At 37.6% G+C, this 12,083-nt stretch overlaps 1 protein-coding gene across 11 annotated transcripts in view; it reads left to right on the top strand.

Annotated features, from left to right (window-relative positions):
- STAU2 (staufen double-stranded RNA binding protein 2) overlaps nt 1–12,083 on the top strand; it is a 168,701-nt gene that overhangs the window by 3,906 nt on the left and 152,712 nt on the right. The window lies entirely within an intron of this gene.

Consider the following 12,083-nt stretch of genomic DNA (forward strand, 5'->3'; position numbering starts at 1 on the left):
ACTATTTAGGATAAAAAAAATCACTTGTTACAACTTCTAATCTAAAAATGTATTTTGAAAGACCATCTGTGGTAGTTTAATACCAAAGTCACGTATATGTCTGTAACTGTTAAAGTTTGCTCTAAAGTTTGCTACTTTACCCTAACAGCAACTGTTTTTTTGTTGTTTTCTGTGTTTGTTTGTTTGTTTGTTTGTTTTTTGTTAAGCTGGTAGTATTTGGAATGCCTCCCAGTACTTAAATCTGTAGTCCAGGATTATAGTGTACTCAGCTGTGTTGTAGCACATCTTTTCTTCTGGTTCAATCAAGTACGCTTCCGTATAGTGTATCACTAGTGTGTTACAAATTTATTGATATTTAACCTAATAAAACCAAAATATGAAATTTAAAATTTTTTTTATGGTAAGCAAGTTTTTTTGCTTATAAAAATGATTTTATTTTGTGACATGGGTATGTTTCTGTATCCCTGTAATCCTCCAATTTACTCTCTGTTAAAATGGTCATCTTTTTAGACTAATTAGAAATCAGCGTTTGAGCACAGATTTCAGTTGCTGTTCGGGGAAGTCCCTAGTGAAAGCCAGCAGCTAAGTATTACAGTGAGTGTGTGGTTTAACCAGGTATCGTTAGTTTCTGGAGAAAGACAGCTTACTAAAATGTTTATTGTAGTACAGCACACTCAAAGGATACGTTTACAATCTTTGCTTACATCATTGCTTGAAAAGTTCCAAAGGATGGTACTGAAATTGGTTAGGCTTCTGATTTCTCCAGTTGCCAGCCTTGAGGAACAGGGGAATTAGTGCTGTTGCCTCCAGGCTGAAGAAAAAGTTTCTGAGGGCAGGGAATTGGATTTTCTAGGAAAGCTTCTTGCAGTGAAAATAGTCACCTGTTGGAGCAATGAGAATTCTGTAAGAGACAATGTTTTTACTTAGTTATTCTTGGCAGCTGTTATGTATTTGTGGTTTCCATTTTTTAATACAATAAGCTCGGTTTAGAAAGTAGTGTCAGACAACATAAAGAAATTTCAGTCTACTAAACATGGCAGGTTGATACCAGTAACTGAAGCTATTCAGATAAGTAACTGGCTCTAAGTGATAGAGGGCTTCTTCCATGTCACCCAGATAATACATCCATATAGCAGACAAGTTTTTGAAGGGAGGAAACCAAGATATCCTGATCTCCAATGTGAGATTGTAGCGTTGAAAGTGGGCAACATATCCAGTTTTACTGATACAAATAAATAACTAAAATGACGGAGTCGGCAGGAACTTGGCTTTGTTAGGCAGCATAAGAACAAGAAATCATCTAAAACTTCTTCTTAAAAATGATTCTGTGCTTTTTTTCTTTTTTTTTTATTTTTTCTTTTTCCTCCTGGTGGTACTTCACTCCTGTAAACAAGATTGCAGGGCTTTTCCCTTCCAGAATGTGAAAATTGTTTTTTCTGCTTTTGGTTGAAGTCTTGTGTATCTGATAATACTTAACCCTGCCTGCTTTAAACTGTGTTCTATCTGTGGGCATAAACTATGTTCCTCTATCAGATGGACATCGCTAATGTGTATTTTGCTTAAGAGAAGATTATTAACCCAAGAGATACTCCTTTTGTAAGTATTTGAAAGCCTGGGGATCTTAATGAATATCAAGAACGGCTCCAGAGATATTTCCTTGAAAACACTTCTGTCCTTTTTTTAATTCAGTCCAACACACTGAATGGCCTTGTATGAGGTAGATGTTGGCTCAGCTTGTGTAGTGCAGTTGAGGCTGACTGTCCTTCATGAAACAGAATGAGAAGCTTGACTTGAATCAGTAGACAGGTAAAGCCTTGTTTTTCCACAAGACTTCTTTCAACTATCTTAGCTGAAACCATATGGTTAGGTGTGGGATTTGATCTCTTCAGAAGGGAGAATGGCCACACCATCTTTTCATCACCCCTCTTCAGGAGGCCAGTTTTCATCATGTAGATATGGCCTTAAGCAAGTTAAAAGCCATTGAAGGTGCCAGAACTGAATTCCATTTCTATGGGGTGATGGACTTGTCCTTTAAACTTGCTTGCAGCTATAGGTATTTTCCAGGTCTTAGGAGAAAAATTCACCTCGCAACTTTCTTTGGCTGTTATATTACTGTCCTCTCCCACACATTATTGTGAGTGGCAGGTGACCAGAGCAGGTGGCTTTGGTGGCCCCTTTGTCAGTGGTCTTTTTCATGTGACTATAAAACTATACTTGACTTCCTCAGGAAGCTTTCTTTTTCTGATTTTCTTTGAATCCTACTGCAATGAGAGCTCCTTGATACTTTGCAACAGCCATGTTCATAAGAAGTAGGCATGAGAGTGGACAACTGCTGTAGCTGGGGAAACTGATCTCTAATGCCGTAGCTTATGTCAGACTTTCAGCATTTTAAGATATGTAAGCAACAACTTACCTATTCTGGCTTTGAAAGTGCTTCCTTCGTGACAGTACTTTGAATGTTTTTAAAGCTTTTAAGGCAACTCTGTGCTCACTGAGAATCTTTACGTGTAGTGTGAAAAAGAAAATGCTTTATTTGGTGTTACTGCAAATACTGCTCTGTACCCTTTACCTCTGCCAAGACACCTCATAGCTATCAGAAGCAAGGGAGACATAGCGGCCATCAAAACAAATGCACCAAATGGCCCAGATCATTCCCAGCTTCCTCCCTTTTTCAGTTTTGGCAGCCAGCTTTTTATTACTGTTTGTGCATCTTGTCTTCATTTCACTCTCACAGAAGATCCTTGGAAAGATAGGGCAGGACAGAGCACTACAGTTGAACTAGTTTAGCCAGGGCAGTTCTAGTGCCAGGACCTACTCTGCTTTTCAAATATGATGTCTTAGCCACTGTGCTGGGTTGCAGACCTCTTCTCCACAGTTCTAAGGTCTGCAACTTCTACCTAAACCTCTGCTCCTGACACATCACAACCTAGATGTTGGATGGCTTTTGGGCTGAGAGAGCACTCCTTCCCATCATTAATGAGAGGCAGCCATATTGGCAGGCGCTAAGACTCCATTTGACACCTATATGTAGCCAAATAGCATATGTTCTCTTGGAGATCTTAGAAAGCTGGGTCCCTCTTCCTCTTTGAACTGTTTTTGTTTGTTTGATTGTGTTTTTGAAAGTAAGGAACAGGCATCTTAGCTCAGTAGTGAACAGCAACGTTAGCTCCGTGGAAGTTTAAAAGCCAGCCTGTTCTTTCCCCTGGAATCACCCTAAATCAGAGTGAGATTCACAAAGGCTAACTTTATCATAGCGAGGTAAAGGACTCTGGGTTCCTGAAAGTACAGTAAGTGGTGAGAAAGACATTCCTCCGAAGGGTGACTGAGTATGATTTTATTTGTTTGTCTATTCTATCTCCATCTGGTCATGGGCCTATGCTGTTGCTAATGTTTTTATTGTTCCTCATATACTTGAACTTTTTCTAATAGTCTATAGATTAGGATTTTTCTGTGGTGTCTTTAGTTTCCCATACAGTTTTCTCCACTCCATGAAATTTTATTTATTTCCTTTTTTATTATTATTTTTTCTAGATGCTGTTTTCTTTTATTTTGAAATATTTCATGTTATCACTGAATCAGGTTGCACTTTCACCCAACGTTGTTCTCTGTGATATTTCTGACTCTTTATCCATTTAAAAGTACTTAAAAGAATTCCAATTTTAATTCACTGTTTATATTTTTTCATGTATCAGTTATGCTAACTTCCTTTGGTCTAGGGAAACAAGTTATTTTGAACCATCAACTACATGGATTGAGAGGATTTTGTCATATTTGTTATCTTGTTCTCTATCCTACTTTGTATTCCTAATGATCTGTACATAAGTAGCTGGAGGAAGAAGTCTCCTGTTTTTGCCATGCTGGTTTTGTGTACTCACAGCATGCTGAATTTGAACCAAATCTCTTTTTATTAGCACTCTTCCTTTCTGTTGTTCTTTGTTAGTTTAATATCCTCCTCACTGATTCAACTACAGGGATTAACCTTTTGCCAGCCTGCTAGATTTATGTAGTCTCTGTGCTGCAGTGGAATGTGTGTGCTGAATGTTCAGCAAGTCTGTAACGTTCTGCTTCACACTGATCATGTATCTGACAGTTTTTCTTCAGTGTTTTGTGCCTTTGCTGACTCCATCAACTGAAAAGATCTCTGCGTATATCACTAGGATTCTTTTTCCTTCTGAGATCATCAAAATCTTCTGTAATATGCAGTTTCTTATGAGGATAAATCATGCATTTGAACATTTTCGTCACGCAGCTTCACAATTTCTATCCAAAACATGGTTTTGCTACAAGGAATCAGTATACCATTGCTATACTTGGTACTTTGCTGAGTTGTTGATGATGATTCTTTGCATTCTCAGGATGCTTGAAGAGTCTGTATTGATAGCAGGTTGCTGCATATGGTTATATGAGTGAGTTCTGCTCACTTTGGCTTTCTCTCAGCTCTTCCAGATGTGTGTATCTTCCCATCTTGTTTGCAGGAGGATAGTGTTAGTGACACCAAGTCATCACCAGCTACAAATGACTCGTTCCCTTCTTAATCTTTGTACTCTTCTTTTTCATTGTTACTGAGCTGGGTTTGCGTCATCTCTTTTCCAACAGTTCATGGCTTCGCCCCCAAACTTAGTGTTTCTAAGCCATTCATTTTCCCCAGCTGAAAACTTGGATTTCATGCTTTTCTTCAGTAAGAAAACTTGATACATCCAAAATGAGTCTCAGTAATTATTTTGTCTTTATTCATCAACTGTACTTGAAATAGAAAGAAGACTTTTTTTCTGGACTTGTTCCAGATCTCCTGATGTGGCTGGTGTTCTACGCCTGTGAACAGTGATCCTGCTCCATCCCCTGGTGAATAGGGAGCTAATCTTACGAGCTGTATATCAAACTCATCTTATATACAAACGTCACAAAACACATGTGGGAACATGCTGAGAGAAGAAGAACTCCAGAAGTGATTCATGAACAGGAGATGGCAATTTCGCCCAAATTGCGTCTGGGAGCTGCAACATTTGGGAAGCTGTAGGAGACTTAAAAGTCATCAGTTGGCCATTCCTAATTCTAGCTGTAAAATACTGGTTTTGTTCAAATACAGTTGTGGAAAATAAAAAGAGAAACACAAAACATAGAATTTTATCTGCTTCTACCAAACAGTAAAGAATGATATCTGCCGCTTTGTCCAGTGAAACATCCTTCTCTGATATTCTTGTAGCCATTGATAATAGGGGAAAGTTTGTAGGGTGGGGAGACCAGGTAGCAAGAACTGCAACTTTTTGCAAGAAAAGAAAAGACATGTTTCTACTACTTCATTAAGCTATCTTACTTGAAGGGATCTGGAAAGCAGTTTGTCACAGGCAGCCAATGAAAACCTAGATCATTTTCTGAATCCATTAACAATATGCAATTTCTAGTTAGGGAATAAACTTTTAGTGGAGAAATATTTTTTGCCTGCTTCAGAGCAATATAACAGTTGTAGGGATGTTTTATTTACAATAATCTGAGAAATATTGTGTAATTTAAAGTTGATCAAAGCTCATTTCCTTATTTGAGATGTTATAATTACTGATTGCCAATGTATATTTTAGTAGGTTTCAATAATTAATTTTAGAAATATATATCACAGAAATTTTTAAAAATTAGTTGAATAAGAAACTGGACTCTTTGTAGGAATTCCGATTAGACAGTGATATCTCCAATAAGAAACCAATTACAGCTTTGATGGAGACAATTCTGTAGTGGCAGTGTGTCAAGCCTGAGTCATGTTTTTCTCATTTACCTACTTAATCTCCTTCTGCACTTTTAAGCTGCTGATTGATTGTTAAAGTAGTGGCTTAAGCTTCCCTTCTTTTCAGCTATTTTCCTTCATGAAAGAGCTTAGTAACTTATTTTTGTTTGACCTAGGGTGATGTGGTTTACCTGCCCATCATCTTTAGTAAGATGATAGGATGACCTCTGTATGCAACAGCAGCCAATGAGCATTTCAGTATAACCCTTTCTTTGAGTTCCACCTGCTGTCTGATTTAAATGGTTGCACTTGAATGACCCATCCCAGAAAGTAAAGAACTCAATTCCTTCTATGTTTTTCCAGTTTCAGCTTTATTTGCAATTTCTGGAGCCACTGAGTTAATTAGTTATCTTCTTGAACCTTTCTGACATGTTCTGTATGGATAAGTTTTGAGGTAACTGTAGGAATTCAACTTCATTCCTTTGTGTCAGTGTTGCATAGAATTTCTCTTGAAGATTATTCTACTCTCCCTTCTCCAAGGATTGTGAAACCAGATGAAGTCATCTTTTTAAAAACTTAGATATGACTGCGTATCATAGGGTGTCTGGGTAGATACAAGTTTTGTGGGCCTCTGGAATTTTGTGTGCCTACTGCATGCAAATTTGCATTTGCAATTTTGGATTCAAATTCTTGAGGTGACTCATCTGGCGCCAAATCTGCTTATGAGTTAATTCATAGAACCTTTAATTTACGTGAGACAAACTGACCTTGAAACATGTATTTCTCTAAAAAGACATGACTAGAATTTAATTGAGCTGTTTCCTTAAAAATGAGTGGTTTGCAACTTTCCTTTGTTTTATGAGCAAAATCTGACTCCTTTTCCAATTTTTCAAGAAGTTGTAGAAAAAATGTTTAGGTCTCTTCTTTACTATGACTGTTAGATCATGTAAAGAATCCGTATTATTGGATTTCTGACAGCTAGCTTTTGTCTTTTGGATTAGTGGTTGCTCCCTGTTACAGTAGACTAATACAAAAAAGGATATTATCCTACAGTTTTGTGGAGTGCTTGTGACTTCCTATCACTGTTCTGTAACTGTATTAAGCATCTGTAAACTAGTTTATTGGATATACCTCAAACCTTGATGGATTTTGGATGTGGAAGGCCTTCCACAAAGAAGTCTCTAATCGTCTAGCTGTTTCATGAGGGAGTCTCGCCTTTTCCTTTCTTCATAATAATGCAAGGTATCCTGGCTGGGTCAAATTGGTGGCTGTGCCTGAACTCATGTCCTGCCTGGATGGTTCAATTTCTTTTCTGGACATGAATTTTGTGGCAGCATGAGAGCTGGGTTAGCTCATATTGGCTGTTGGAAACTTCCTCTTTTGTTGATCATGACCTTTATTTTCTAGGCAGCAATAAATAGAGCCAAAGAATCTTTCTGATGAGTTTTGCTTTGTAATGTAGTGGTCATTTATATGAAACAGCCTAATCTTTCCCCTTTGGGCTGTGGGTTATAAAAATATTGAAAAGTGTTGAAATGCCTGACTGGCTCAATTTCTGATGCAACATATTGACTTCTGTTTTCTTTTAGTTTTCTGCTGGCATTGAAATCTCCAGGTTGTTGGTAATCTCATTATCTCCCTTGTCATTTCAAATAGGAATTTTGTAATTAAACATCTCAATCTACCTAAATGCCAGGTAGCTGTCCCAAAGAAGTGTTTGTCTAGTCACAGGCCATCTTCTCTAAAGAATTTCCTGAAGTCCATATTTTGTTTGTTTCTGCCTTTGCTTCAGTGATTTTTGATGTCAGTGAGATGCTCCATGAGAATAATGAACTTTTTTTTCCATCGTGGTTCAACATGAGTATCAGTTCGGTTTCTCCACTTAGGAACTCTGTTACGTACCTGACATTGAAGTTCCCTCTTGATCCCAGTGGCTGTCCAGCATACGCAGGACCAGACCCTAATCTTTCTGCTGGGAAGAAGATTAACCACATCTGTTCCCTGGGGTTATGCTGTTTCATTGTATGCAGTAAGATGTAGCGTGGCCTGAGATGTTCCTTTCTCAGAATTTTCATTTCAGCCTTACTGTTGCCACAGAAGCAAGAGTTACATTTCTTCTTGTCAGTATGTTCCACTCCTATCAAGTTTGTCTTGTTACAGGTTTTCAGACTGTCGTACATGCAGAAGTGCACAATTATAGTCAGTCATAGCTTCTCCATTTTCCATCCTTCTTTAGAAGATGGCAAGTCTTAGGCAAATACATTAGGTGTGGCACTTTTCTTCTGTCTGCAGTACTTCTCAAGGGTGTTTTTTTGTTTCTGTAATCACGTTCTGTCAGTTTTAATAAGATCTGTGATTGCTTATTTGTCAAAGACAGGTTTGACAGTAGACTGAGTAGGATTCAGTTGCCTGTACTAGTGCTGTTTGAGACAATGTAAGTTATCCTGTCTAGTCTTTAGCTGCCACTCAGCTGAGTGATTTAGCTAACCCGAAAATAGATGCCTGCTTGTTGATCACCTTGAATAACTCTGAGGTCCACTGACTATATTGACTAGTGATATAATACATTTTGTTTAAACACATATGTTAGTGCCATTTCAGATATCCTGGTTTATCCAAACCAGATGCCACACACAGTGTCAGATGTGGCATAGGTCTTTTGAGAGACTTCTGCTCTGCTGAAGCAGCAGCTGATGGGGTACCCAGATGGGATATCTTAGAGCATCTCAAGTAACACTAGTAAGCTAGTAAAACGGACTACTGAATCCTATACTGTATTTCCTTTGACTCCAGTTTAGACACCTTGCTTATATCCAGATAACTGTATTTGGAAACCTAAACTATAGATGCCTTTAATCCTTGACTGAATCCTCAGGTATTATTATACAGCAGTGTCATAAGGTGTGGGTTACTCTTCTGGCGTGAATGTATCATGCACATAGATGGCCTCAGAGATCTCGTGTTTTTCTTATTAGTTACCTGTCTTTTGCTATAGCAGCTTAAACAATTTGCTAGATTGGAAAGGTTTGCTTTATTTTTTTTTCTCTCTCTCTCTCTGACATATATTATGTATGTCAATATGAATATTATCTCAGTTGCTGGGTGAGGTTTTTCTATTTTAGTCCCTTTGCTAACACATAATAGTTTAATGGCAATAAAAATCCCCACCTTTGGCCATTTTGTTTATCTTTTGTTTATCTTGGGTTTTAGTCTTTGAGTCTATAATTTGTTTCCTACTTTGTTTTGTTTTTTGTTTGGAAATTTTCCTTTCTTTTCAAAATTCCAAAATGCCATTGTTGCAGAAGGGTTAAATCTGTGACAGATGTGGATGGTATTCCCAAGTAACTGTAATCTAGTCATTAATTTAAAGACTAATATGCTTCATGTAGCATCTTGGATCAACATAGGATTGACAATTAGGGAACCTATATAGCTTCATGGTGAAAGAAGTCCACAAGATGATACAGTTTCCAGCTCAGCTCTCTGATCCTTTTTGTTTGTTTGTTTTAATGTACTTTTCCTGTGTAGTAATTCAAATAGGATGATGAGCTGATTGGTGTTTGAAGAAGTGTCTGAAAGTTGTTATGAGTACGGATTTTTGCTCTATTAAATATCCTACGTGATTTTTTTTTCCCCAATAATACCTTCCTGCCTCTACTCAGACAGCTTCTCACTGATCATATATAGGAGTTGTGCAGGAAGTGATTCTTGCTTCTCTGTGGAGTGTTACTCTGTGGATGGTAGTAGCCTTACAAAAATAACTTTTGTGTTTTCTGAGAGTGTGATATGATTTAATGTTCTGGCCTGGCTTTCTCTACACTTGCTTATTTCATTTTGTGTTCTTGCAGAGACAAACATGAGGCAAAGGGATCATCACCACATCTGCTACTGCAGAGAACTAGGGAGTATTAACAGGGCACAGTTAAGAATAGGTGTTGGTGACATTCCCTAAAAACGTCTTGTGGATTTGACGGTAAATCTGACATGAAGCCAAATTCGATTTAATAGCTGTATTTCTACTGGCAGAGTGAAGTTACCTTGCCTTGCAAAATTTTTATATTCTTGTATTGTTTATTGCATTCAAAAAGCAGAAGAAGCTACTTTTAAGAAACTATAGTATGAAGTCATTCCTGAGAGGATTGGTTTAGTGCTGAGCAAGCAGGTGAATTTTCTGTTACCCTTGCAGCCCCTTTGAATTTGAGCATTAGTCCATAATACTGTGTCAATTCACCTTCCTGTTCGAGTACTTTTTTATTATCTCTGGTTGTAAATTATTTTATCAGAATAACCAAAATAATGCAGTGAGTGATTTTTTTTTTCTTATGCTTTGGGAAAGATAGTAAAGTAGCAAGTAAAGTTTCTCAGGTCTTTACTTGCTGTCATGTATTCCTTATTTATTCTTTGGACTGTAGCTATCTTCAGAATTTCCACTGAGATTAAGAATCCCTTGTGTAAAGCACTGTAAATAAAAATAAAAATAAAAATACATGAAGTCACTGTTTTTGAAGATTAAGTCACTGGGGATGAGGTTTCATGTGGAACGGTGTAAAGGAGCTGAACTTCAGGGTATGGTTTGACAGTAAAGCTAAGCTGATTAGCAAGAGCTGCAAGGGCTAATTCCTTGCTCCCACTCCTGGTCATGAGTCTGTGGCCCTCCCTGTACAAGCAGGGACTCTCTGATCTTTCCCCCACCCACCTGTGAGCTGCTTCAGTGAGGAAAATTAACAGAAAAACATTAGCTTTTTGCCCTGGGAAGGGGGCAAGATGGTCCTTTACTGTGGCAGCCAGTCATTAGGTCAGTTTGGCTGTTGACGAACCACCTCCAGTAAGGGGGAAACCAATGGGTTGGGGGAGGAACAAACGGGAATGCAGAGTGGAGACTAACAGCAATGCCTGCAGAGTTCTGTGCACACAGATTGCATGCATAGTTTGTCAATTTTGCATATTTAAAATGTATAAAAAAGACAGATTTTGTTAGTATTGCTAGATAGCCATCTGCTCACTGTTGCTTTAAGTCATGCTCTTGCTAAATTGTTACTGTGTGGCTACCTAATTATTTGATTTTATAGAACAGGAAAGATTGAGTTAACAGCTGCTGTGAAGGTAAATGCAGAGCTGTGTGTTTTCTGTCATCCCCAAACAAGCTGCTAGATATAACAATGCTACAGTAAAAAGAAAAACCATGAAGCTTAGGATTTACGGGTAGTAGTTTATACATATATGTACTTTAATACAAAAATACTTATTGTAAATGTGGGCAACAGCGCACACATACGTTTTACCTTTTGGAAGTTTTGTATGCTTTTCTGTAAGTGAGCGAATAAAGTAATATAAGGAGAACAGAGAGTTTAATAGATTTTTAAGGCTAAAAACAAAACCAAGGCCTCCTTAGTTAAAAAACTGTTAATCATGTTGGTGTGCTATGATGGTGTGCTATGATTTGTGACTTTTGGAAAAAGAATCACATTAATAAGCTACAGACCAAAGTTAGGGGTTGGTCTTAGGAAACACACTGACATGCTGCCTGCTTAGACATTGCCCACAGTCCATGATGCTGTTCCTGTACCTTTCAATATTTTCATTAATGATGCGGATGATAGAATAAGCAGTACACTTATTAAATTTGTAGATGCTGTAAAGCAGGGTTGGAGGAGACTGCAAACATTTTAGAAGTAGAATTAGAATTCAAAGTGATCTTGACAAATTGAAACAATTTTTTTTTAAGGCAGTTCAGGGAAGGCGAGTAAAGTCTCATTACGTGTAGTACAATCGGGTTCATAGACAGAACAGAACATAAGGTTATGTCTTTATGGGGCAGCTGCTGTTTGTAGACTAAAACAGACCATAGGGTTGTAACTGGCTGTGTAACAATTCTGCAGAACCTGGACTCAATATTGTGATATTGCGGTGAAAAATAGGCACTGTATTAGCTTGTATTTTATATAGCCGATAATCCCGTTTATACATTCTATGTCAAGCAATCTATTTTACTCAGCAGTGGCTGGCCCTCAGTTGTTAGATTTGCAAAGCACTTCACAAATAACTACTGTGTTATTGTTATGTACTTGTATGAAAATTACATGGCATACATTTAGTTGTATGACACAGTAGTGCAACGTTTGGAAACACCCTACTACATACAAATATTTTCACATTCCGTACAGATAAAATTCAGTCGTCCACTTTGGCTATTCAGGTCATTAGTTTCTCTTACTGTGTTGATTTTTCACACGGCAACTTGTGTTTCAAGTCAAGTTTTTGCTTTTTAAGTGTTTCCACATTGTGAAAGTACATTTAACTTAAACTCATTCTTCTTATTTCTGCATTTTGTTCCATCTTATCTGCTTTTATCTTTGTTTACACTATT

The sequence above is a fragment of the Dromaius novaehollandiae genome, chromosome 2 (assembly GCF_036370855.1).
Source record: "Dromaius novaehollandiae isolate bDroNov1 chromosome 2, bDroNov1.hap1, whole genome shotgun sequence".
In the NCBI taxonomy this organism is placed as follows: Eukaryota; Metazoa; Chordata; class Aves; order Casuariiformes; family Dromaiidae; genus Dromaius; species Dromaius novaehollandiae.